A 27,575-nucleotide genomic window follows, 5' to 3' on the forward strand; every position below is an offset into this window, starting at 1 on the left:
CTGACCAATTGACTTATGGTATGAAACTCACAGCTAAATCTTGAATTGTAAACAAATGAGCACTCCAATCTTTATGCATAGATGAAATCCTGACTTTTAAACCCAACTGATGCCTCCAATTCGTCACCAATGATTTAATGAACCAAGACTATTTTTAATGAAATGAATACATGATGTGTTAAATGACCTAATGGAGTATGTACATGAATGTGCAAAGCCTAAGCCAGTTAGGAATAAAGGGTAGGACAAATTTGGGGTATGACAGCTGCCCCTATTTAATCGTCTTAAACCTGAAGGTGAGATTGGCGCTAGCCTTTCGAACATTCGAGGTAGAAGAAGATTAAATATCAAAGTACCAGAAATTTGTCCTGAAGAGAGGATGGTGTAAGTGTTATCCTTATTTTGTTTTTGATATCTGCTGGGGGAAGAGAAAATTGTTTCTATTTTTTCTGGTGGAAGAATTTATGGTGAGTAATGGTTGAATGGTGATAGCTTGTAACGTGGTAACGGTGCCGACACGGGGTTTTCAAAGAGAATGGTTGTATGAAACAATGATCGAAAGGAAATAGATCTCGTGCGATCTACGACTCAACATCGACTCGACAACAAAAGAGGAAAGAAAAGATCTCGTGCGACCTTCAGGACAAAAACAGGAAAGGATCTCGTGCGACCTAAGACTCAACATCGGGAGAAGACCTCGTACGATCTTCAAAACTGAAAGGAAAAGATCTCGTGCGACCTATGACTCAACATCGGAAGAAAATTTCGTGCGATTTTCCACACTTTGGAAGGAAAAGATCTCGTGCGACCTATGATTCAACATCGGGAGAAGATCTCGTACGAACTTCGAAACTGGAAGGAAAAGATCTCGTGCGACCTATGACTCAACATCGGGAGAAGATCTCGTACGAACTTCAAAACTGGAAGGAAAAGATCTCGTGCGACCTATGACTCAACATCGGGAGAAGATCTCGTACGAACTTCAAAACTGGAAGGAAAAGATCTCGTGCGACCTATGACTCAACATCGGGAGAAGACCTCGTACGATCTTCAAAACTGAAAGGAAAAGATCTCGTGCGACCTATGACTCAACATCGGGAGAAGACCTCGTACGATCTTCCACACTTTGGACAGGAATAAGATCTCGTGCGACCTACGACTCAACATCGACTCGACATCGAGGGACAAAAGAAGACATTGTGTCAGACACTCATCAGAGATTGAAGATACCTCGCATCGGCACCGCGGTTGGAAGAGATTTGAGATGTAATAGCAGATATCAATCAGAATTTGTAAAGACAACCCTTTGTGTGGGGATGTATTATTGTCTTGACTGGGTGCGGATTTGTATTATCTGGCTTATGCTTTGTATGCATGTTTCAATTTTCCTATGGCGTAATGATCCGCTTTGACGGATATGCTACGCTTTTGAGGATGCAATGTTATATGCAGTGAACACTATATGCAGAATGCCAAATAAAGGCATTAATGAGGTAAACACCAGGGAGAATCCCCTTAGTGTTAAGGACCATGTGGAGGTGCCAATAGATATTGGACTTTGATTTGTAAGATGCACCTTCTTTGACTTGAAGAATAATTTCTGACTTCTCACCATGTGCCACTGCTTGGAGTATTTTCAGCCTGAGGAGATTCCCTCGATTCACCATGTTGGGAATGAGAAATCCAGATAAGGAGCCTTGATTAGGGAAGTAGGACAACTCCTAGGAGAAATAAACTCCTATGCTTGAGGAATGGAACAAACTCTCGGGAGAAATAAACTCCATGCTTGGGGGGAGACCAAGATTTTAGGAGAAATAAACTCCTATGGTCATGGAGCGACAAAAACTCAGAATTATGTCCCAAGCTTCGTGACTTATGGAGGAATTCGCCCCAAAGGATCCTTGGAGAGATTTGTCGAATCTCGACGTAACTACCCCAGATTGGTTGAATTTGAGAGAGATTCCTCGACTTGATTGCCCCAGATTGATCAAAGCTTGAAGAGATTTATCGACATGATTACCCCAGATATACTAAATTTGAGAGGTCCAATCTCGACTCAATTGCCCCTGATTAGGTACATCTTGTTAGAATCCTCAAGCTTTCTTTGTTTTGAAGTCAAACAAACGTGGAAACAACTTTACCACGCTCAACGGAGTCTTCAAACTCTTCCCCTCAGAGTAATCAAAGAACACATCAACTGTTCATGCCCAACGAAGTTCTTTGGATAACTTGCCCCTTGATGGTCAACATTTGAAAAGATTGGCTTTTACTCCTCGGAGTTCTCAAGTCTCTTGTATTTTGACATGATCAAGTTGCTCACTGATTCTCATCCTGAAATTTCTTTGATGTTTAAGCAGATGTTTGTATGCAAAAGAATGTAAATTCTAGGAATGATAATTCTAATGCAAAGTGTACGTTAGTCTTGAAGTTTAAAGAAACTTTTTTATGAAATGAGGTTGCGACCTCTTGTGACTGAATCACTAGTTGACACAACCTCAATTTTTGTGTATGGAAGATAAAGCAAAAGTACGATACCAACATGGATATGAGTCTCGCTTCATTGGGAGTCAGTTAAACGCTATCTCATCGGAGTGCGCTTTCAAAATAAACCCTACTTCAATTAGGACTTTTAAGGGTTGTAATTTGGCCGGGTTCACGGTTTTTTAGAAAACAAAGGATTTTTAGGCTCAAAATTATTTGTACCCACCCCCTTCGTGATGTTCTCCATTCCTATGTTCAGTTAACTCGACACGAGTGTTCATCCCTCACAAGGAGTTTGAAATGGTTGAGGAATCAATGAGGTTCTTTGGACATGGCAGTCGCTCACCTTTTATTCTTCTGATTCATTGTCACACGACTTTGTTCTTTTGCGAAGGATTTTATTTTGTAATCCTTATTTTTCGCTTCTGCTTTCCCTAACTTTTGCCTGGACAAATTCTTTTGAATTTTATTTTGGAGTCCAGCGGGATGCCCTAACTTTTGCCTAAGTCACTTATTTTCCAGTTGTTGACTTAGCGGGCTCTTTTTTTTTTTTTTAATTCTTTTTTGAACAAGTCGTGTGATGTTGCGTTGTTTTCGATTTGTTGAAGGTGATTGCGACTGCCTCACTCCTTTGATTTGATGAAGGATTACCATTATGGTACCGTCATCTCTTGATCTCTTGATAGAATAAGGATGATCATTGCGGTTTTGAGATTCCTCAACCTTTGGAAGGATAACCATTGTTGTATCCTTGGATGCATATCCTTTTGGTGAGTTTTGAACACTCGATTAAGTTAAATGAACACTACCCTGTGCCAGGGTTAAAATAAGGGTTTTTCATGATTAGAAAAGAAACTCCTTCTCCAAGGCTCAAAGGGGTTTACGAGGGTCTATCTCCCTTATGTCTCCGGTGTTTGGGGATTTGAAACAATGCCTGTACATCCTCAGTAGGGTTTTTATTCGAAAACACATGATTAGAGATTTTTCATTTTTATCTTTCATCATTCTCCCTCGGCTTTTTGCATAAGCAAGTAATTAGTAAAGTTGGTATCGTAATGCCAAAAACATTTTATGAGTGAAAACGAATGGATTACTTCAAGACAAACATAAACAATGTATTATGATTTTCATTCAGAAATTAACAAGTTTTTACATGCTATTGATACTTAAACAAACAAAGGAAGAATTACAATGAGAATGCAATAAGAAACTAAATGAATGCCATTGTTGAGGAGACTTGACTCCGTCTGGACTTATTGATCTTGAATACTTCTTGCAGTTTTGAGACCTCATAGGGACTTCAACTTATGCATGAACCTCTTGGAATGAACGACACACAATCCTCAGTTGAGTGACTTTTGTGCTCCAGCAGGGTAGTCAATTAGTATTATCATGTGTTCCTTCCAAACACTTCAGATTACTTCAGAAGAGAACTCCAACAAAGTCACCCATGAGTTGTAAACTTTTGCCTTGCTTTAGGGATTCGAGCAATGCGAGTGATGCAATGCTCAAGATAAGAGTACGTCTTGCTTATCCCTCGTGCGGGAGCCCCAAGCATAGTTGCTAGAGTAGTAATCGCCATCATAAACGGGAAGAATCTTGCATGATCATCAACTCAAGAGAGCTACTTGTGGTGAAGAGGACTCAATACTCGAATCTTAACCAATTGAAACTCCGAAAAACGGGGAAGCACCTTAAGAATGAGAAGCATCGTGTAGAACACTCTTGATTACCACATGGAAGAAGATCCTTACGAAGTCACCCAAGAATTTGTAATGCTTTAAGGGATTCGAGCAATGCGAATGATGCAATACTCAAGATAAGAGTGCGTCTTGCTTATCCCTCGTGCGGGAGCCCCAAGCATATTCATTGAAGAAGTATTTGCCATCAAACATGGAGGAACCTTGCGTAGTCACCAAACTTAGGGAAGCTATTTGTTGCAAAGAGAACTCAAACACCAACTGAAACACCAACCTCCACGGATACAACTGAGCATAAGAACCTTGAGAATGAGAGGTGTTTCTACAGGAAATTCTTGATTACCTCTTGGAAAGAAGATTCTGACAAAGTTGTTCGAGAATTTGTGGTGCTTTCATTATTACCATACCAACGAGTTCAGACAAGGAAGTAGCCTTCTACAAAATAGGAAATACTTGAAATGAGAATACGAAAATGAAATGATGATTGCCATAGTTGAGGAGCCTTGACTCCATTTGGGCTTATTATTATTTTTTCTTCTCTTTTTTTTTTTTGGGCATTCACTTATGCATGAACTCTACGTTTTATGCGCAGGCCATTTGGAGTGAATGATATTACTTTGGAGTCAATGAGATCTTGGACTTTGTGTTTCATCGCCCTACAATTCTCAACATCATGGCCAGGTGCCCCGGAATGGAACTCGCATCGAGCGTTGGCATCAAAGTTGGGGGGAAGCTTTTCAGGCGTAGCCGACTCTCGTAGCTCAATCAACTGAAGTTCTAGCAGGCGAGGAAGTAACTGAGCATAAGGCATCGGGACCGGATTGATAAGCCTCTGAGGTATCTTGGGCTTTTTCCCACACATTTGGTCTCCTTGATTCATTCTAGGGGCATGAACATTTTGACGTGAAGGCAATGGCACTTGAAATTGAGGGAGAGCTCCCTGAGGCATCCCATGAGTGAAAAGAGATCCTATTGGGGAGAAGGAATCAACAACTTCTGTTGCAGCAACAGGAACAACATCACCTTCCTTCCTTAATACCGTCTTCAGAACTTCCATGAGCAAGCTCAATTGAGTCTTCAACTGACTATTTTCCTCCTTTAGTGCATCCTGATTATGGGCCAAGTCTTGCATCTCCAACATAAGATGACCCATTTGTTCCCTTATCTCATCCATTTCCTCACGGAGTTGTTCCATAGTTGATCTTGGAGTTGTGGCGGTGAGAAGTCAAATCTGTTGTTGATCTTGAAATCTGGACAGAAATGGTCCCATAAGTCTTTGAAAGAACCATGAAATGCATGATAGTATGAATGCATGTTTCATTTATGAGAGATCCTAAAGTCTTTTCACACACTTTCATTTTTCTTTTTTGGAATCAAAGCTTCTCTTCTTTTTTTTTTGTATAGAATATCTTTTCTTTTCTTTTTTGCTTTTTCTTTTTTTTTCGGAATCAAGGCTTTGTTTTATATGGAGTATCTTTTCTTTTCTTTTTCCTTTTTTCCTCCCCTTTTTTTTTGGAAATAGACTTTAGGATCTTTCATAAATGGAGTGGATAAAACAATGATGTTATGCAATGCAAAGGCATGGGATCAACGGTCCATATAATCTTAGTAACCATTGCACAATCCTCTGAATAACTGATACAGGTCAAATGTCATGAGATCAAAGGTCCGACACCTTTTTGAATACCAAGAAAACTAATAGTCATCAACAGAACAGAATAGTCACCAACGGTACCTGTCATGTATATCCCTCCCCACTCACAGGTGAATCTAGGTCAGGGTAAGGTCATGAAACGCAGTATACGGTCCGCCCGAAGGTAAGCATCATCACAGCGCGGATGCGGGTGACGATAATACCTCCGTTTGAAACCACTACTCTGCTCGTAGTCACATGATCCATCCCGAGACGTACACCTCGAGACAAACCATGCTCCCACTCTATCCTAGGGTACCTAAAGTGCACTCATAGCCTGGGTATTGGGCCTTTTACCTCATAGAACATCCCACCCAACCTGCAAAACAGAACAGAAGACCCCAAGGAACACAAAATATAATCCATATGCATGATGTGCAAGCAGAAAATAAACATGATATGCAAGCAGAAAATAAACATGCAAACATATATACAAGATATAGACATAAAAAACAAATAAACACCCAATAAAATAAAACAAACAAAGGCTAGGATCGACTTGCTTAGGTATCCCCAGCAGAGTCGCCAGCTGTCGCACGCTCGCGAAAAATGAACAGAGTCGCCACCAATATATTTATCCCATAAGAGAAAGGAATATCAGAAAACCTAACAAAGGAAGGAACAAGGTCTTGCGACCAGAGAATCTAGGTGCGGGAGTCGGTTACACGAGGGGAAGGTGCTAGCACCCCTCACGCCCATCGTACTCGATGGTATCCACCTATGTTTGTTTCTATCTAAAGGGTGTGTACTATGTCTATGCCTAAATGCGAAATGAATGCAAAATGTAGGGAAAAGAAGGAATATTTACAAATGTGCTCGTTCAAGCCCCGCGACTTGATGCCTACGTATCCTTTTCAGGAATCAGAGCGCCGTAGTTCGGCTAAAGATTTTCTGTCTGTTTTTGTGTTTTTTAGTTGGGCGGCGTTAACGCTCACGCTCTTGCATAAGGGATCGCCTAGGATGCAACGGAGCGGAGATAACTTGCCCTTAAGAAAAGAAAAAAGAGATTGGTTTGTGTCTTTTAGGGTAATTCCATGATGACGAGAACCTACTACAAGGCTTCGCACCACTTCCTTACTTTGTTTTAAATCTGACCATTTATTAGTGTTTTAAGTGTTTTTGGTTGGTGTTTTTTATGGGGATTTTAACTTTGTGACTTAGATCATACCAAAAAGAGTTTTGTTTTGCATATTTAGAGAACGCACATCGAGGCCTACGCCACAATCGTTTCTCTAAACAACGGTTAAGAAATATATCGAGGCTTCACACCTCAATCATTTCTTCTCCGCTAAGTAAAGGAAATACAAAAAGGAGTTCTTTTGTGAATATTTAATGAATGCACATCGAGGCTTACGCCACAATCGTTTCTCTAAATAACGGTTAAGAAATACACCGAGGCTTCACACCTCAATCATTTCTTCTCCGCTAAGTAGGAAAGAACATACATCGAGGCCTACGCCTCAATCATTTCCTTCCTACCATGAAATATAGCAACGGTATGATCTTCATCGGTTTTTATTAAGTATTTTAAAAGTTGAAAGGGAAAAGAATGAAAGAAGGGAACTATCTCTAGATTCTAGTCTAAGTTGTCTATACAAGTCTAAATCCTAATGTTAACATACTAGTGGGATATATTCTAAGAGGAGCATACAAATGGTATTAACAAAAATAGGCCTAAAATATGGCCAAAACAAGTAACCAAATCACACAACAATTATACAAAACAAATAGCATGGAAATGGTACAAAACATAAAAAGACGATTCAAGTATTAGTGAAATATTAAACTAAACAATACTACTGTTTTTTATGGCATTTTTATGAAGGAGAAATGAACTTCTAAATCAAGCAAAAAGAGACTAAAACCATAAGCCTAAAACTAATATTTTTATGAACATTTTTCATGGAGGAAATTAAATGTCAAAATTAACCTAAAAATTCTACTATTTTTATGAGTTTTCTAATGTCAATGATCACCTAAAAATCTAACAAATATTAAAGGTTTTATCATGTTTTAATCAACTAAAAGTAATAAAAAACTATTGTGGAGTGAACCTAAAATCTACACATTTTAATGGAGTCAGGGGGTGTGAAATCAAACATGGTGTATGGCCTAGGTAAATCGCTCAGGGCCCAGGGAATTGGCCCATCAGAGTTTTATTGCCAATCAGAAAAAACGCAGGGGTTTGGTGGACTTCCAGAGGGTGTTAGCAGCAATTATTCGTGTGAGGCCCATAGGAGCTTGTGTTCAGATTTTCTTATGTCAAAATGGTGTTACGGGCCTATGGGGGTGTCAGTAGCGTTTCAATGGAGGCCCAAGATTTGCATCAGATTATTATTACTCAGAATAAAAAATAAAAAAAAACAATCATTTAAATAAAAGAGAAATTGAGAAATTAAGATTTGGGATTAGGGTTTATACGTGAATGAAGGTTCAGAATCTTCACCTCCCTTCTTACGAGCGGCGACGGCGGCGGTGCGAATGGCTTCCTCTTCTCCGATCCTCACTCCTCACGACAGCGGCGCCCTCAATAAACTCCCTTCTCCGGTCTAGTTTTCTCGAAATCTCTCCGATTCACTTCTCTCGCGGCTCAATATTTCGCTCTCGAGTCTCTGTTTTTCGTTTCGGATTGCGTGGATTGTGATGTTATCCTGTTGATGATGAAGACTGAAATTGCGGTTTGGCGGAGGTGATTGAGACGCGTGAAGTGTTGAAGACGAACGATGATGAACGGAGTTGATGTGGTTGTTGTTATGAAGCGTGAAGAGAGGAATGGCGACTCAATCGTGAGACGATGATGAATGTAGCGCTATTGCGACATTCTCGAAGATGCGGAATCGCAAAATCATGTGATTATAGAGTGCTGCGGTTTGATGACATCCACGATGAGAAATTCAAGTAAGTGCGCGTTGATCTTTCTCTTTTACATTCTGATTTACATTTCTCCTTCTTCTTCTTGCTGACTTTCGAATTCACACATGTCGCGACGCCGTTGCTCTTGTGATGCAGGGACGAATGATGCGCGATGAACCTTTCCACAAAACAATGAACACTGAGACTCGATGATTGAAGATTTTTCTGTGGATAGAGATGCAGAATCGTGATGAGTTTCTCGTGTAACTGCTTCTGTTAGGATCTTTTCTTGGTTTTCAAGGATGAAGAATGGAGAGAGGGAAGATCGGTGATGATTATGAAGAGATGGTGAAGTGATGGAGGTTGAATGATGGTGGTGGTTATGGAGCGTGATGAATGGAAGTGAAGGGAGAGTGAAGATGATGAATTGAAGAATGATGAAGATAGGAGCAGAATCGAGGAAAAAAAATGGAGAGGAAGCGTGAATGAATCCAGGTTCTGACTTTATAGCTATGAAGGTCAGTTCAACTCCCTCCTCTTTCTTCTGAATTTCTGTTATGAGAGTTATATATGAATTGATTAGGAGGTTTGAGTCAGTTATCATTCTGTTATGAGTTTGTTGGCCGTTAAATCTGTTAGAGGTTCTGTTAGTTAAGTTGTTACGATGAGCTGGTAGGTAGTTATAAAGAAGTTAGGGAGAGGTTAGAATTTCAACTAGGAGGTAGTTTAGTCTCTGATTGAGGGTTAGGGAAGTTAGTTATGAACTGAAGCTGAGTTAGTTATTTTTGTTGAAACTTGTTAGTAAAGTGAGTTAGGGGAATGTGGGACAGGGCTGAAAGTTGGTTAAAAGTTTGGAATTCTGACTGTTTTTGTTCTTTTGGTTTACAGGGCTTATGCAAGGCTGTATTGGTGTGGTAGGATTGTTAGAATAACTATGGCGGGGTGGTAGTTTGTATGAATGTTGCAGGTTTGAATGTATGCAAGTGGTTGTTGGTATGGCCGCAGGGACTGGTTATGCAATCTTGAATTTTATGTGGATACTTTAATGGATGCGCAGGGTGCTGGCCGAGTGTATGTATGGGGACTGTTATGGCTTTTGGTTTGAATGTGTGATCATGCTGAATACAAGTTTTTGAACTTTGTAATGATATGTTGCAGGTTTCACCATTGGTGTGGTAACTTATGTTTATCTCAAGGAGACTTGGAGAGTTGACACCAAAGAAATTACTTGAAGATGGGTGCCCTATGAAGCCTGAAGAACCGGTTGGAAACTATCGGTCAACTACTGCCCAAGGTCTAGTCAACAGCTCCAAAGTCAATGGTCAACAGTTGACCAAAAGTCAACTATAGCACTTTATCTTCCTTTTTTGTAATCCTTGTTGTAAAGCTTTGTAATGGTGCAATTTAGGATTTTGGGTTGTAATGGATATGTGATGACAGAATTAGAGTAATTTGACTTTCCCGTAGATGTTGACTTTTGTTGACTTTTCCATGTGACTTGCCTTTCAAGTAATCAACTCAAATCTTCTCCAACCCTTGTAATCTTGAATAAATGAATCCAAATGACAACCTTGATCAATATGTAGCAATTGGTCCCAAGAAAAAGAATCCATAAGAATTAGTCAACATTTGATTAGAAGTTCACAGTGACCAAAATGACTTCCCAAGGCTTTTCTCCATGATGTGTAACAAAGATCCTGACCAATTGACTTATGGTATGAAACTCACAGCTAAATCTTGAATTGTAAACAAATGAGCACTCCAATCTTTATGCATAGATGAAATCCTGACTTTTAAACCCAACTGATGCCTCCAATTCGTCACCAATGATTTAATGAACCAAGACTATTTTTAATGAAATGAATACATGATGTGTTAAATGACCTAATGGAGTATGTACATGAATGTGCAAAGCCTAAGCCAGTTAGGAATAAAGGGTAGGACAAATTTGGGGTATGACAGCTGCCCCTATTTTATCGTCTTAAACCTGAAGGTGAGATTGGCGCTAGCCTTTCGAACATTCGAGGTAGAAGAAGATTAAATATCAAAGTACCAGAAATTTGTCCTGAAGAGAGGATGGTGTAAGTGTTATCCTTATTTTGTTTTTGATATCTGCTGGGGGAAGAGAAAATTGTTTCTATTTTTTCTGGTGGAAGAATTTATGGTGAGTAATGGTTGAATGGTGATAGCTTGTAACGTGGTAACGGTGCCGACACGGGGTTTTCAAAGAGAATGGTTGTATGAAACAATGATCGAAAGGAAATAGATCTCGTGCGATCTACGACTCAACATCGACTCGACAACAAAAGAGGAAAGAAAAGATCTCGTGCGACCTTCAGGACAAAAACAGGAAAGGATCTCGTGCGACCTAAGACTCAACATCGGGAGAAGACCTCGTACGATCTTCAAAACTGAAAGGAAAAGATCTCGTGCGACCTATGACTCAACATCGGAAGAAAATTTCGTGCGATTTTCCACACTTTGGAAGGAAAAGATCTCGTGCGACCTATGATTCAACATCGGGAGAAGATCTCGTACGAACTTCGAAACTGGAAGGAAAAGATCTCGTGCGACCTATGACTCAACATCGGGAGAAGATCTCGTACGAACTTCAAAACTGGAAGGAAAAGATCTCGTGCGACCTATGACTCAACATCGGGAGAAGATCTCGTACGAACTTCAAAACTGGAAGGAAAAGATCTCGTGCGACCTATGACTCAACATCGGGAGAAGACCTCGTACGATCTTCAAAACTGAAAGGAAAAGATCTCGTGCGACCTATGACTCAACATCGGGAGAAGACCTCGTACGATCTTCCACACTTTGGACAGGAATAAGATCTCGTGCGACCTACGACTCAACATCGACTCGACATCGAGGGACAAAAGAAGACATTGTGTCAGACACTCATCAGAGATTGAAGATACCTCGCATCGGCACCGCGGTTGGAAGAGATTTGAGATGTAATAGCAGATATCAATCAGAATTTGTAAAGACAACCCTTTGTGTGGGGATGTATTATTGTCTTGACTGGGTGCGGATTTGTATTATCTGGCTTATGCTTTGTATGCATGTTTCAATTTTCCTATGGCGTAATGATCCGCTTTGACGGATATGCTACGCTTTTGAGGATGCAATGTTATATGCAGTGAACACTATATGCAGAATGCCAAATAAAGGCATTAATGAGGTAAACACCAGGGAGAATCCCCTTAGTGTTAAGGACCATGTGGAGGTGCCAATAGATATTGGACTTTGATTTGTAAGATGCACCTTCTTTGACTTGAAGAATAATTTCTGACTTCTCACCATGTGCCACTGCTTGGAGTATTTTCAGCCTGAGGAGATTCCCTCGATTCACCATGTTGGGAATGAGAAATCCAGATAAGGAGCCTTGATTAGGGAAGTAGGACAACTCCTAGGAGAAATAAACTCCTATGCTTGAGGAATGGAACAAACTCTCGGGAGAAATAAACTCCATGCTTGGGGGGAGACCAAGATTTTAGGAGAAATAAACTCCTATGGTCATGGAGCGACAAAAACTCAGAATTGTGTCCCAAGCTTCGTGACTTATGGAGGAATTCGCCCCAAAGGATCCTTGGAGAGATTTGTCGAATCTCGACGTAACTACCCCAGATTGGTTGAATTTGAGAGAGATTCCTCGACTTGATTGCCCCAGATTGATCAAAGCTTGAAGAGATTTATCGACATGATTGCCCCAGATATACTAAATTTGAGAGGTCCAATCTCGACTCAATTGCCCCTGATTAGGTACATCTTGTTAGAATCCTCAAGCTTTCTTTGTTTTGAAGTCAAACAAACGTGGAAACAACTTTACCACGCTCAACGGAGTCTTCAAACTCTTCCCCTCAGAGTAATCAAAGAACACATCAACTGTTCATGCCCAACGAAGTTCTTTGGATAACTTGCCCCTTGATGGTCAACATTTGAAAAGATTGGCTTTTACTCCTCGGAGTTCTCAAGTCTCTTGTATTTTGACATGATCAAGTTGCTCACTGATTCTCATCCTGAAATTTCTTTGATGTTTAAGCAGATGTTTGTATGCAAAAGAATGTTAATTCTAGGAATGATAATTCTAATGCAAAGTGTACGTTAGTCTTGAAGTTTAAAGAAACTTTTTTATGAAATGAGGTTGCGACCTCTTGTGACTGAATCACTAGTTGACACAACCTCAATTTTTGTGTATGGAAGATAAAGCAAAAGTACGATACCAACATGGATATGAGTCTCGCTTCATTGGGAGTCAGTTAAACGCTATCTCATCGGAGTGCGCTTTCAAAATAAACCCTACTTCAATTAGGACTTTTAAGGGTTGTAATTTGGCCGGGTTCACGGTTTTTTAGAAAACAAAGGATTTTTAGGCTCAAAATTATTTGTACCCACCCCCTTCGTGATGTTCTCCATTCCTATGTTCAGTTAACTCGACACGAGTGTTCATCCCTCACAAGGAGTTTGAAATGGTTGAGGAATCAATGAGGTTCTTTGGACATGGCAGTCGCTCACCTTTTATTCTTCTGATTCATTGTCACACGACTTTGTTATTTTGCGAAGGATTTTATTTTGTAATCCTTATTTTTCGCTTCTGCTTTCCCTAACTTTTGCCTGGACAAATTCTTTTGAATTTTATTTTGGAGTCCAGCGGGATGCCCTAACTTTTGCCTAAGTCACTTATTTTCCAGTTGTTGACTTAGCGGGCTCTTTTTCTTTTTTTTTTAATTCTTTTTTGAACAAGTCGTGTGATGTTGCGTTGTTTTCGATTTGTTGAAGGTGATTGCGACTGCCTCACTCCTTTGATTTGATGAAGGATTACCATTATGGTACCGTCATCTCTTGATCTCTTGATAGAATAAGGATGATCATTGCGGTTTTGAGATTCCTCAACCTTTGGAAGGATAACCATTGTTGTATCCTTGGATGCATATCCTTTTGGTGAGTTTTGAACACTCGATTAAGTTAAATGAACACTACCCTGTGCCAGGGTTAAAATAAGGGTTTTTCATGATTAGAAAAGAAACTCCTTCTCCAAGGCTCAAAGGGGTTTACGAGGGTCTATCTCCCTTATGTCTCCGGTGTTTGGGGATTTGAAACAATGCCTGTACATCCTCAGTAGGGTTTTTATTCGAAAACACATGATTAGAGATTTTTCATTTTTATCTTTCATCATTCTCCCTCGGCTTTTTGCATAAGCAAGTAATTAGTAAAGTTGGTATCGTAATGCCAAAAACATTTTATGAGTGAAAACGAATGGATTACTTCAAGACAAACATAAACAATGTATTATGATTTTCATTCAGAAATTAACAAGTTTTTACATGCTATTGATACTTAAACAAACAAAGGAAGAATTACAATGAGAATGCAATAAGAAACTAAATGAATGCCATTGTTGAGGAGACTTGACTCCGTCTGGACTTATTGATCTTGAATACTTCTTGCAGTTTTGAGACCTCATAGGGACTTCAACTTATGCATGAACCTCTTGGAATGAACGACACACAATCCTCAGTTGAGTGACTTTTGTGCTCCAGCAGGGTAGTCAATTAGTATTATCATGTGTTCCTTCCAAACACTTCAGATTACTTCAGAAGAGAACTCCAACAAAGTCACCCATGAGTTGTAAACTTTTGCCTTGCTTTAGGGATTCGAGCAATGCGAGTGATGCAATGCTCAAGATAAGAGTACGTCTTGCTTATCCCTCGTGCGGGAGCCCCAAGCATAGTTGCTAGAGTAGTAATCGCCATCATAAACAGGAAGAATCTTGTATGATCATCAACTCAAGAGAGCTACTTGTGGTGAAGAGGACTCAATACTCGAATCTTAACCAATTGAAACTCCGAAAAACGGGGAAGCACCTTAAGAATGAGAAGCATCGTGTAGAACACTCTTGATTACCACATGGAAGAAGATCCTTACGAAGTCACCCAAGAATTTGTAATGCTTTAAGGGATTCGAGCAATGCGAATGATGCAATACTCAAGATAAGAGTGCGTCTTGCTTATCCCTCGTGCGGGAGCCCCAAGCATATTCATTGAAGAAGTATTTGCCATCAAACATGGAGGAACCTTGCGTAGTCACCAAACTTAGGGAAGCTATTTGTTGCAAAGAGAACTCAAATACCAACTGAAACACCAACCTCCACGGATACAACTGAGCATAAGAACCTTGAGAATGAGAGGTGTTTCTACAGGAAATTCTTGATTACCTCTTGGAAAGAAGATTCTGACAAAGTTGTTCGAGAATTTGTGGTGCTTTCATTATTACCATACCAACGAGTTCAGACAAGGAAGTAGCCTTCTACAAAATAGGAAATACTTGAAATGAGAATACGAAAATGAAATGATGATTGCCATAGTTGAGGAGCCTTGACTCCATTTGGGCTTATTATTATTTTTTCTTCTCTTTTTTTTTTTTGGGGCATTCACTTATGCATGAACTCTACGTTTTATGCGCAGGCCATTTGGAGTGAATGATATTACTTTGGAGTCAATGAGATCTTGGACTTTGTGTTTCATCGCCCTACAATTCTCAACATCATGGCCAGGTGCCCCGGAATGGAACTCGCATCGAGCGTTGGCATCAAAGTTGGGGGGAAGCTTTTCAGGCGTAGCCGACTCTCGTAGCTCAATCAACTGAAGTTCTAGCAGGCGAGGAAGTAACTGAGCATAAGGCATCGGGACCGGATTGATAAGCCTCTGAGGTATCTTGGGCTTTTTCCCACACATTTGGTCTCCTTGATTCATTCTAGGGGCATGAACATTTTGACGTGAAGGCAATGGCACTTGAAATTGAGGGAGAGCTCCCTGAGGCATCCCATGAGTGAAAAGAGATCCTATTGGGGAGAAGGAATCAACAACTTCTGTTGCAGCAACAGGAACAACATCACCTTCCTTCCTTAATACCGTCTTCAGAACTTCCATGAGCAAGCTCAATTGAGTCTTCAACTGACTATTTTCCTCCTTTAGTGCATCCTGATTATGGGCCAAGTCTTGCATCTCCAACATAAGATGACCCATTTGTTCCCTTATCTCATCCATTTCCTCACGGAGTTGTTCCATAGTTGATCTTGGAGTTGTGGCGGTGAGAAGTCAAATCTGTTGTTGATCTTGAAATCTGGACAGAAATGGTCCCATAAGTCTTTGAAAGAACCATGAAATGCATGATAGTATGAATGCATGTTTCATTTATGAGAGATCCTAAAGTCTTTTCACACACTTTCATTTTTCTTTTTTGGAATCAAAGCTTCTCTTCTTTTTTTTTTTGTATAGAATATCTTTTCTTTTCTTTTTTGCTTTTTCTTTTTTTTTCGGAATCAAGGCTTTGTTTTATATGGAGTATCTTTTCTTTTCTTTTTCCTTTTTTCCTCCCCTTTTTTTTTGGAAATAGACTTTAGGATCTTTCATAAATGGAGTGGATAAAACAATGATGTTATGCAATGCAAAGGCATGGGATCAACGGTCCATATAATCTTAGTAACCATTGCACAATCCTCTGAATAACTGATACAGGTCAAATGTCATGAGATCAAAGGTCCGACACCTTTTTGAATACCAAGAAAACTAATAGTCATCAACAGAACAGAATAGTCACCAACGGTACCTGTCATGTATATCCCTCCCCACTCACAGGTGAATCTAGGTCAGGGTAAGGTCATGAAACGCAGTATACGGTCCGCCCGAAGGTAAGCATCATCACAGCGCGGATGCGGGTGACGATAATACCTCCGTTTGAAACCACTACTCTGCTCGTAGTCACATGATCCATCCCGAGACGTACACCTCGAGACAAACCATGCTCCCACTCTATCCTAGGGTACCTAAAGTGCACTCATAGCCTGGGTATTGGGCCTTTTACCTCATAGAACATCCCACCCAACCTGCAAAACAGAACAGAAGACCCCAAGGAACACAAAATATAATCCATATGCATGATGTGCAAGCAGAAAATAAACATGATATGCAAGCAGAAAATAAACATGCAAACATATATACAAGATATAGACATAAAAAACAAATAAACACCCAATAAAATAAAACAAACAAAGGCTAGGATCGACTTGCTTAGGTATCCCCAGCAGAGTCGCCAGCTGTCGCACGCTCGCGAAAAATGAACAGAGTCGCCACCAATATATTTATCCCATAAGAGAAAGGAATATCAGAAAACCTAACAAAGGAAGGAACAAGGTCTTGCGACCAGAGAATCTAGGTGCGGGAGTCGGTTACACGAGGGGAAGGTGTTAGCACCCCTCACGCCCATCGTACTCGATGGTATCCACCTATGTTTGTTTCTATCTAAAGGGTGTGTACTATGTCTATGCCTAAATGCGAAATGAATGCAAAATGTAGGGAAAAGAAGGAATATTTACAAATGTGCTCGTTCAAGCCCCGCGACTTGATGCCTACGTATCCTTTTCAGGAATCAGAGCGCCGTAGTTCGGCTAAAGATTTTCTGTCTGTTTTTGTGTTTTTTAGTTGGGCGGCGTTAACGCTCACGCTCTTGCATAAGGGATCGCCTAGGATGCAACGGAGCGGAGATAACTTGCCCTTAAGAAAAGAAAAAAGAGATTGGTTTGTGTCTTTTAGGGTAATTCCATGATGACGAGAACCTACTACAAGGCTTCGCACCACTTCCTTACTTTGTTTTAAATCTGACCATTTATTAGTGTTTTAAGTGTTTTTGGTTGGTATTTTTTATGGGGATTTTAACTTTGTGACTTAGATCATACCAAAAAGAGTTTTGTTTTGCATATTTAGAGAACGCACATCGAGGCCTACGCCACAATCGTTTCTCTAAACAACGGTTAAGAAATATATCGAGGCTTCACACCTCAATCATTTCTTCTCCGCTAAGTAAAGGAAATACAAAAAGGAGTTCTTTTGTGAATATTTAGAGAATGCACATCGAGGCTTACGCCACAATCGTTTCTCTAAATAACGGTTAAGAAATACACCGAGGCTTCACACCTCAATCATTTCTTCTCCGCTAAGTAGGAAAGAACATACATCGAGGCCTACGCCTCAATCATTTCCTTCCTACCATGAAATATAGCAACGGTATGATCTTCATCGGTTTTTATTAAGTATTTTAAAAGTTGAAAGGGAAAAGAATGAAAGAAGGGAACTATCTCTAGATTCTAGTCTAAGTTGTCTATACAAGTCTAAATCCTAATGTTAACATACTAGTGGGATATATTCTAAGAGGAGCATACAAATGGTATTAACAAAAATAGGCCTAAAATATGGCCAAAACAAGTAACCAAATCACACAACAATTATACAAAACAAATAGCATGGAAATGGTACAAAACATAAAAAGACGATTCAAGTATTAGTGAAATATTAAACTAAACAATACTACTGTTTTTTATGGCATTTTTATGAAGGAGAAATGAACTTCTAAATCAAGCAAAAAGAGACTAAAACCATAAGCCTAAAACTAATATTTTTATGAACATTTTTCATGGAGGAAATTAAATGTCAAAATTAACCTAAAAATTCTACTATTTTTATGAGTTTTCTAATGTCAATGATCACCTAAAAATCTAACAAATATTAAAGGTTTTATCATGTTTTAATCAACTAAAAGTAATAAAAAACTATTGTGGAGTGAACCTAAAATCTACACATTTTAATGGAGTCAGGGGGTGTGAAATCAAACATGGTGTATGGCCTAGGTAAATCGCTCAGGGCCCAGGGAATTGGCCCATCAGAGTTTTATTGCCAATCAGAAAAAACGCAGGGGTTTGGTGGACTTCCAGAGGGTGTTAGCAGCAATTATTCGTGTGAGGCCCATAGGAGCTTGTGTTCAGATTTTCTTATGTCAAAATGGTGTTACGGGCCTATGGGGGTGTCAGTAGCGTTTCAATGGAGGCCCAAGATTTGCATCAGATTATTATTACTCAGAATAAAAAATAAAAAAAACAATCATTTAAATAAAAGAGAAATTGAGAAATTAAGATTTGGGATTAGGGTTTATACGTGAATGAAGGTTCAGAATCTTCACCTCCCTTCTTACGAGCGGCGACGGCGGCGGTGCGAATGGCTTCCTCTTCTCCGATCCTCACTCCTCACGACAGCGGCGCCCTCAATAAACTCCCTTCTCCGGTCTAGTTTTCTCGAAATCTCTCCGATTCACTTCTCTCGCGGCTCAATATTTCGCTCTCGAGTCTCTGTTTTTCGTTTCGGATTGCGTGGATTGTGATGTTATCCTGTTGATGATGAAGACTGAAATTGCGGTTTGGCGGAGGTGATTGAGACGCGTGAAGTGTTGAAGACGAACGATGATGAACGGAGTTGATGTGGTTGTTGTTATGAAGCGTGAAGAGAGGAATGGCGACTCAATCGTGAGACGATGATGAATGTAGCGCTATTGCGACATTCTCGAAGATGCGGAATCGCAAAATCATGTGATTATAGAGTGCTGCGGTTTGATGACATCCACGATGAGAAATTCAAGTAAGTGCGCGTTGATCTTTCTCTTTTACATTCTGATTTACATTTCTCCTTCTTCTTCTTGCTGACTTTCAAATTCACACATGTCGCGACGCCGTTGCTCTTGTGATGCAGGGACGAATGATGCGCGATGAACCTTTCCACAAATCAATGAACACTGAGACTCGATGATTGAAGATTTTTCTGTGGATAGAGATGCAGAATTGTGATGAGTTTCTCGTGTAACTGCTTCTGTTAGGATCTTTTCTTGGTTTTCAAGGATGAAGAATGGAGAGAGGGAAGATCGGTGATGATTATGAAGAGATGGTGAAGTGATGGAGGTTGAATGATGGTGGTGGTTATGGAGCGTGATGAATGGAAGTGAAGGGAGAGTGAAGATGATGAATTGAAGAATGATGAAGATAGGAGCAGAATCGAGGAAAAAAAATGGAGAGGAAGCGTGAATGAATCCAGGTTCTGACTTTATAGCTATGAAGGTCAGTTCAACTCCCTCCTCTTTCTTCTGAATTTCTGTTATGAGAGTTATATATGAATTGATTAGGAGGTTTGAGTCAGTTATCATTCTGTTATGAGTTTGTTGGCCGTTAAATCTGTTAGAGGTTCTGTTAGTTAAGTTGTTACGATGAGCTGGTAGGTAGTTATAAAGAAGTTAGGGAGAGGTTAGAATTTCAACTAGGAGGTAGTTTAGTCTCTGATTGAGGGTTAGGGAAGTTAGTTATGAACTGAAGCTGAGTTAGTTATTTTTGTTGAAACTTGTTAGTAAAGTGAGTTAGGGGAATGTGGGACAGGGCTGAAAGTTGGTTAAAAGTTTGGAATTCTGACTGTTTTTGTTCTTTTGGTTTACAGGGCTTATGCAAGGCTGTATTGGTGTGGTAGGATTGTTAGAATAACTATGGCGGGGTGGTAGTTTGTATGAATGCTGCAGGTTTGAATGTATGCAAGTGGTTGTTGGTATGGCCGCAGGGACTGGTTATGCAATCTTGAATTTTATGTGGATACTTTAAGGGATGCGCAGGGTGCTGGCCGAGTGTATGTATGGGGACTGTTATGGCTTTTGGTTTGAATGTGTGATCATGCTGAATACAAGTTTTTGAACTTTGTAATGATATGTTGCAGGTTTCACCATTGGTGTGGTAACTTATGTTTATCTCAAGGAGACTTGGAGAGTTGACACCAAAGAAATTACTTGAAGATGGGTGCCCTATGAAGCCTGAAGAACCGGTTGGAAACTATCGGTCAACTACTGCCCAAGGTCTAGTCAACAGCTCCAAAGTCAATGGTCAACAGTTGACCAAAAGTCAACTATAGCACTTTATCTTCCTTTTTTGTAATCCTTGTTGTAAAGCTTTGTAATGGTGCAATTTAGGATTTTGGGTTGTAATGGATATGTGATGACAGAATTAGAGTAATTTGACTTTCCCGTAGATGTTGACTTTTGTTGACTTTTCCATGTGACTTGCCTTTCAAGTAATCAACTCAAATCTTCTCCAACCCTTGTAATCTTGAATAAATGAATCCAAATGACAACCTTGATCAATATGTAGCAATTGGTCCCAAGAAAAAGAATCCATAAGAATTAGTCAACATTTGATTAGAAGTTCACAGTGACCAAAATGACTTCCCAAGGCTTTTCTCCATGATGTGTAACAAAGATCCTGACCAATTGACTTATGGTATGAAACTCACAGCTAAATATTGAATTGTAAACAAATGAGCACTCCAATATTTATGCATAGATGAAATCCTGACTTTTAAACCCAACTGATGCCTCCAATTCGTCACCAATGATTTAATGAACCAAGACTATTTTTAATGAAATGAATACATGATGTGTTAAATGACCTAATGGAGTATGTACATGAATGTGCAAAGCCTAAGCCAGTTAGGAATAAAGGGTAGGACAAATTTGGGGTATGACAGTAATTATATTGATCGTTAACAAGTTCATATACATATATTTATAAGGAGACATACAAATTTAGGTCGATGAAATCGAATCTTGATACATTTTCTTTAACTTAGAACTTTCATAAATTTACTCTTTGCTACTAAAATTGTTGAATGATCTTTTACCAATTCAAAACCAAAGTTACATTAACTCAAGACAAAATAGGCTATAGAACGGCAGTGATATCGCAATAATCGTTGTGGATACGATATAAACGAAAAGTACACCACAATACTATTTCAACAAAATGGCATCGTTGCCGGGGATTGTTGTTCAGATATTGCAAGCATTGCAATAGTTTGTTTTGTATTGAGTCTTATAATTAATCTCTTGTTTCTAAATTTATATTCCTTGTGTTTGTTAATTTGCTTGGTTAGTTTTTCATATTACAGTTTATGCGAGGACGTGTACCTGCAGATCAACTCCTTTTTGATCCTGAGATTGAAAGGACTGCGCGTAGAGAGAATAGCAAAACTCGTAGGAGGAGACTACTAGCTAGGGAAAGAAGACAACAACAAGAAGCATCTTCTTCTTCAACTCCGATTGAAAACTTGGTTGAGGAAGAAATGGCTGAAGATCCTAATGTTCCAGCGCGAGGGCCTTGTGCTAACAGCCCTCGTCTCAATGCACAATTTGCTCGTGATCAGGCCAATGGAAGAAACTCCAAAATGAAAACGGGTTTACTTCAATTATTATACCAAAATCCGATCACAGGGGCGGATCACGAGGATCCGTTTACTCATCTAACAAAGTTCTATGAGATCGCCGGAACAATTGGTGCTCCGGAAGCCGAAGAAGACCAAGTGTTCAGGAGACTCTTTCCTCATTCCTTAATTGGAAAAGCTAAGGAATGGTACCTTGATCAACCAAATAATGTCATGACAAATTGGAACGAGTTAGAAGAGAAATTTCTGGATCGGTTCTTTCCTCACAATAGGTTCATGGAAGCGAAAACTTCTATTGCGGTGTTCTCTCAACTTCCGAATGAATCTCTCAATGAAGCATGGGAGAGGTTCAAGTCCATGGTTAGAAAATGCAAAGGTCATGGGTTTGATGAATTGTCTCAAATCCATATCTTTAGAAATGGACTCCAACCTCAACCAAAAACTCTTTTAGATGCTACCGCGGGTGGTTCGTTGATGTCAAAAACTGCTGCAGAAGCGATTGCTATCATTGATAGAATGGCTTTGAATGATCATCAAGGGCAACACAACCGTAGTGCATTGCAAAGAAAGCCGGGAGTTCTTGAATTGAATACTAGTGATGCAATACTTGCTCAAAACAAGTTATTGACACAACAAGTAGAATTGCTCACTCAACAAATGTCAAAACTCCCTCAACAAATCAAAGAGATAAATGGGATCCCTTATAAAAATGAACAGGTGATGTGTTGTGAATTGTGTAGGGGTGACCATCAAACTGGTTTTTGTCCTCCACCGGGTGAAGAGGTGAATTATGTGTCTAATCCCAATCAAGGTTATGGTGGGAGACAACAACAACAACCTTACAACAATAACCAAGGTTACCAACAAAGAGGTAATCAAGGTTATCAACAAGGATGGAGGCCGAATGCGGGTCCATCGAATCGTCAAAATCCTTATCAAGGTGGTTACAACCAACAACCTCAACAAACAAAGCTTTCAATAGAGGACACTCTTAGCCAATTCATGCAATTGCAAATTGCAAGCCAAAAGAGTACGGATGCCGCCATAAAGAACCTTGAAACTCAAGTCAGGCAATTGTCAAAGCAACTCGCCGATCAAAACAAAGGTCCTTTTTCGGCTACTACACAAGAAAATCCTCGTGAGCATTGTAAGTCAATTCTAACTCGTAGCGGTAGAAATATTGATATGGGTGTAGGAGAATTAGTAGAGGAAGAAATTGTAGAAGTTGAAAAAGATAGGGAGATTGAAGTAGAAAAAAATGTTGAGGGTGATTTAGTTGAAAATGAGAAAGAGAAAGAATTAGTGGAAAAAGAAACTCTTGAGAAAGTAGTAGAAAAAGAGAGAAAAAAATTGAGTGTGAGTGAAAAGGGGAAGATGAAAGAAAACTCAATTCATGTGAAGAAACTACCTTACCCTCCCGGTCCGTCAAAGAAAGAAGATGCAAAGCACTATGCTCGGTTCTTGGATATATTTAGCAAGTTGCAAATCAATGTTCCTTTTTCCGAGGCATTAGAGCAAATGCCGATGTACTCTAAATTTATCAAAGACATCATCACTAAGAAGAGAAGATTCTTGGATCCGGAGGTAGTAACGGTGAGCTCTTGTTGTAATGCGTTAATTCAACGCACTACACCTATTAAATCAAATGATCCTGGACGGGTAACCTTGCCGGTGTCTATTGAAAATGTTCACATAGGCAAAGGTTTGGTGGATACCGGTTCTAGCATTAATTTGATCCCATTGTCTATGGTGAGAAGGTTAGGAATTAATGACTTGAAGCCGACTAGAATGACGTTATCATTAGCAGATAAATCCACAGCTCATCCTCATGGAGTTGCGGAAGACTTGCTTGTTAAGGTTGACAAATTTTGGTTCCCCGTTGATTTTGTCGTCATAAACATGGAAGAAGATCCTGATATACCATTGATCTTAGGAAGGCCTTTTATGAAGACGGCCCGAATGATGATAGATATTGATGATGGCTTAATGAAATTAAGGTACCAAGATGAAGAATTATGTCTTGACCTCTTTGAAGCCATCAAGCATCCGAGTGATGATGACTATTGCTTTAGAATCGATGCTACAGAAAAAGCTATAATGAAAGTGGAGAATCAAATACACTTGTCGAATCCTCTTGAGAAAACTTTAATGGAAGCTCTTGAAGTGCTCACCAAAGATCAAGAGAAAGAAATTGAAGATTGCTTGAGAAGTATTGAGGCTTGTGATGAGATGAATCCATTTGAAACTCAAATTGAAGAATTGATAGATGAGCCTAAAGTTGAAGAGCAAAAGGTGGAGTTGAATGTGTTACCGTCTCACTTGAAATATGTGTTTCTCGGTGACAATTCTACTAGGCCGGTTATCATTAATAGTGGTTTTTCTAGCAAGGAAGAGCATCGATTGAAGGAAGTATTGATAAAGAATCAAGAAGCAATAGGATAGGTTTTATCCGACTTGAAGGGTATTAGTCCGGCCTATTGTATGCATAAGATTATGTTAGAAGATGATTTTCGGCCCGTGGCGCAACCTCAAAGGCGATTGAATCCAACCATGAAAGAAGTTGTTAGAAAAGAGGTTGTGAAGTTATTAGAGGCGGGGATGATTTATCCCATCTCCGATAGCGAATGGGTGAGTCAGGTGCATGTAGTTCCTAAGAAGGGTGGATTGATGGTTGTGAGAAATGAAAAGAACGAGTTGATTCCTTTGAGAACGGTGACCGGGTGGCATATGTGCATTGATTATCGGAGGTTGAACCAAGCAACAAGAAAAGACCACTTTCCATTACCTTTTATGGATCAAATGTTAGAGAGGTTAGCTGGAAGAAATTTTTATTGTTTCTTGGATGATTATTCAGGATACAATCAAATATCAATGAATCCGGCGGACCACGAGAAAACTGCTTTTACATGTCCCTTTGGCGTTTTTGCTTACCGAAGAATGCCATTTGGGCTATGTAATGCTCCTGCAACGTTTCAAAGGTGCATGCAAGCTATCTTCTCAAATTTGATCGAGAAAAGCATCGAGGTATTCATGGATGACTTTTCTGTGTACAGGTCGTCGTTTGACTTGTGCTTGAAAAACCTTGATGAGGTGATGGAGCGGTGTATTGAAACAAATTTGGTTCTCAGCTGGGAGAAGTGCACTTTCATGGTAACGGATGGGATAGTTCTTGGCCACAAGGTATCTTCAAAAGGGCTTGAGGTTGATCCAGCAAAAATTGAAGTTATTGAAAAGCTTCTCCCTCCGGTGAATGTGAAAGGCATAAGGAGCTTCTTGGGACATGTTGGGTTCTAAAGAAGATTCATCAAGGATTTCTCCAAAGTAGCCAAGCCTTTGAGTAATTTGCTCAACAAAGGTATGGAATTTATTTTTGATGAATCATGTTTAAAAGCTTTCCTAGAACTCAAAGAAAAATTGACCACCACACCCATAATTGTCGCTCCTAATTGGTCGCTTGAGTTTGAACTCATGTGCGATGCTAGTGACTATGCGGTTGGTGCGGTCTTAGGCCAAAGGAAGAACAAAAATTTCCATGCTATACATTATGCGAGCAAAGTTTTAAATGAGGCACAGGTTAACTATGCCACCACTGAAAAAGAGTTGCTCGCAATTGTATTTGCATTGGAAAATTTTCGTTCTTACCTTATTGGTTCTAAAGTGGTGTGTTATACTGATCATGCCGCAATCAAATATCTTCTCACCAAGCCTGATTCAAAAACAGAGGCTTATTCGGTGGATTCTTTTGCTTCAAGAATTTGATCTTGAAGTGAGAGATAAGAAAGGTACAGAAAATTTGATTGCGGATCATTTATCTCGGTTAGTGAATACCGAGGTGACTAAAAATGAAAGAGAAGTGAGGGAAGAATTCCCGGATGAAAAGCTGTACATGGTACAAGAGGTTAGACCCTGGTTCGCGGATATGGCTAACCACAAAGCATCCGGCTGGATACCGGAGGATCTAACTTGGAATCAAAGAAAAAAGTTTTTAAACGATGCTAATTTTTATGTCTGGGATGAGCCTCACTTGTTTAAGTTGAGTAGTGACAATCTTTTGAGAAGATGTGTCGCGGATGAGGAAACAAAAAGCATTTTGTGGCATTGCCACAATTCGCCGTATGGTGGTCATTTTAATGGTTTGCGTACGACCACAAAAGTCCTTCAATCGGGATTTTGGTGGCCTACTTTGTTCAAAGATGCTTACCACCATGTTGCCTCATGCGATAGTTGTCAAAGAACTGGTGGAATAGGTAAAAGAGAGGAAATGCCCCTCCAAAGTGTTTTAGAGGTAGAAGTATTTGATTGATGGGGCATTGACTTTGTTCGACCATTCCCTTCCTCAATGTCAAATGAATACATCTTGGTAGCTGTGGATTACGTGTCTAAGTGGGTTGAAGCGATTGCTTCACCCAAAGCGGATGGTAAGACCGTGATCAAATTTTTGAAGAAAAATATATTTTTGCGGTTTGGCACGCCAAGAGTGTTAATTAGTGATGGCGGATCTCATTTCTGTAATGCCCCGCTTGAGAAAGTGTTGGAGCAATATGGAGTAAAGCACAAGGTGGCTACTCCATATCATCCACAAACTAATGGGCAAGTTGAGGGGACCAACAGAGAGATAAAGAGAATTCTTGAAAAAACTGTGTCTAGCTCTAGGAAGGATTGGTCGATGAAACTGGATGAAACCTTGTGGGCGTATCGGACTGCTTTCAAAGCACCGATCGGTCTTACGCCATTTCAAATGGTGTATGGTAAAAGTTGTCACCTTCCCGTAGAATTAGAACATAAGGCTTATTGGGCCTTGAAACTTTTAAATTTTGACCATAAGTTGTGTGGTGACCAAAGAAAAATCCAACTTCATGAGTTGGAAGAGATGAGATTGCATGCCTACAAGACTAATTCAATCTACAAAGAAAAGACCAAATTCTATCATGATAATAAGATTAGAATGAAGGACTTTAAGGTAGGTCAATTGGTGTTACTCTTCAATTCCCGGTTAAGACTTTTTCCGGGAAAGTTGAAGTCGAAATGGTCAGGACCGTTTTTGGTCAAAGAAGTTAGAAGCCATGGGGCTATTGTGATAGAGGACCAAAAATCTAAGCAAGAGTGGGTTGTTAACGGTCAGAGGTTGAAGGTTTATCGAGGAAGCAATTTTAATCGTGAAACAAGTGTTTTATTGTTTGGTGATCCTTGATTGCCTTTGACCGTCAAGCTGACCGACGTTAAACAAAGCGCTCTTGGGAGGCACCCTAAGTTGTATATATTCACTTGTATTTGTGTTCTTTTTGCAGGTGGAATTTTTGAGTTGTCGTCGAGCCAGAAATGATCTACCGGTATTTTTGGATGAGTTGAACAAATGCAGTTTTTCTGCTGTTTCTGGTGTAGCGCGCGCCGCACCCATATGTGCGCGTCGCGCGCTAGGTGACTTCTAATACCCTTTCCTGGCAGAGATAAGGGCGCGTCGCGTCGGTTCTGCGCGCGTCGCGCGCTGTGCGTATTTTTGAAAAAAAATAATTTTGTTTGGGCCCACCCATGCTGGGCCCGACCCGGTTTCGTTTAAGGAAAAGAGATTTAGGGTTTTTGGAGGTCTTTGCCTCCATTCCACCCTTTTTCCTCTTTGTTCCAAGATCACCAAACAACCAAACACACTCCAAGCTCTTAGATTCATGCATTTGCCTCTTTATTTTCGTCATTCCACTGTCATCAATCATCAAAGGTTTGTCTTTCTTCTCTTCTCTTTCCATTAATTTAGTTTTAGAAGTTTAGGTT

At 39.9% G+C, this 27,575-nt stretch overlaps 2 long non-coding RNA genes across 2 annotated transcripts; both read left to right on the top strand.

Annotated features, from left to right (window-relative positions):
* The first annotated feature begins 8,293 nt into the window (after positions 1-8,293).
* LOC131627068 (uncharacterized) lies at positions 8,294-10,110 on the top strand. The gene is made up of 3 exons (XR_009291386.1): positions 8,294-8,772; positions 8,884-9,245; positions 9,886-10,110. It is a non-coding gene; the product is annotated as an uncharacterized LOC131627068 (long non-coding RNA).
* An 8,610-nt stretch (positions 10,111-18,720) lies between these two features.
* On the top strand, positions 18,721-20,543 carry LOC131627070 (uncharacterized). The gene is made up of 3 exons (XR_009291387.1): positions 18,721-19,199; positions 19,311-19,672; positions 20,313-20,543. It is a non-coding gene; the product is annotated as an uncharacterized LOC131627070 (long non-coding RNA).
* Positions 20,544-27,575: the final 7,032 nt, after the last annotated feature.

Source organism: Vicia villosa, unplaced genomic scaffold (genome assembly GCF_029867415.1).
Source record: "Vicia villosa cultivar HV-30 ecotype Madison, WI unplaced genomic scaffold, Vvil1.0 ctg.000348F_1_1, whole genome shotgun sequence".
NCBI classification, from domain to species: Eukaryota; Viridiplantae; Streptophyta; class Magnoliopsida; order Fabales; family Fabaceae; genus Vicia; species Vicia villosa.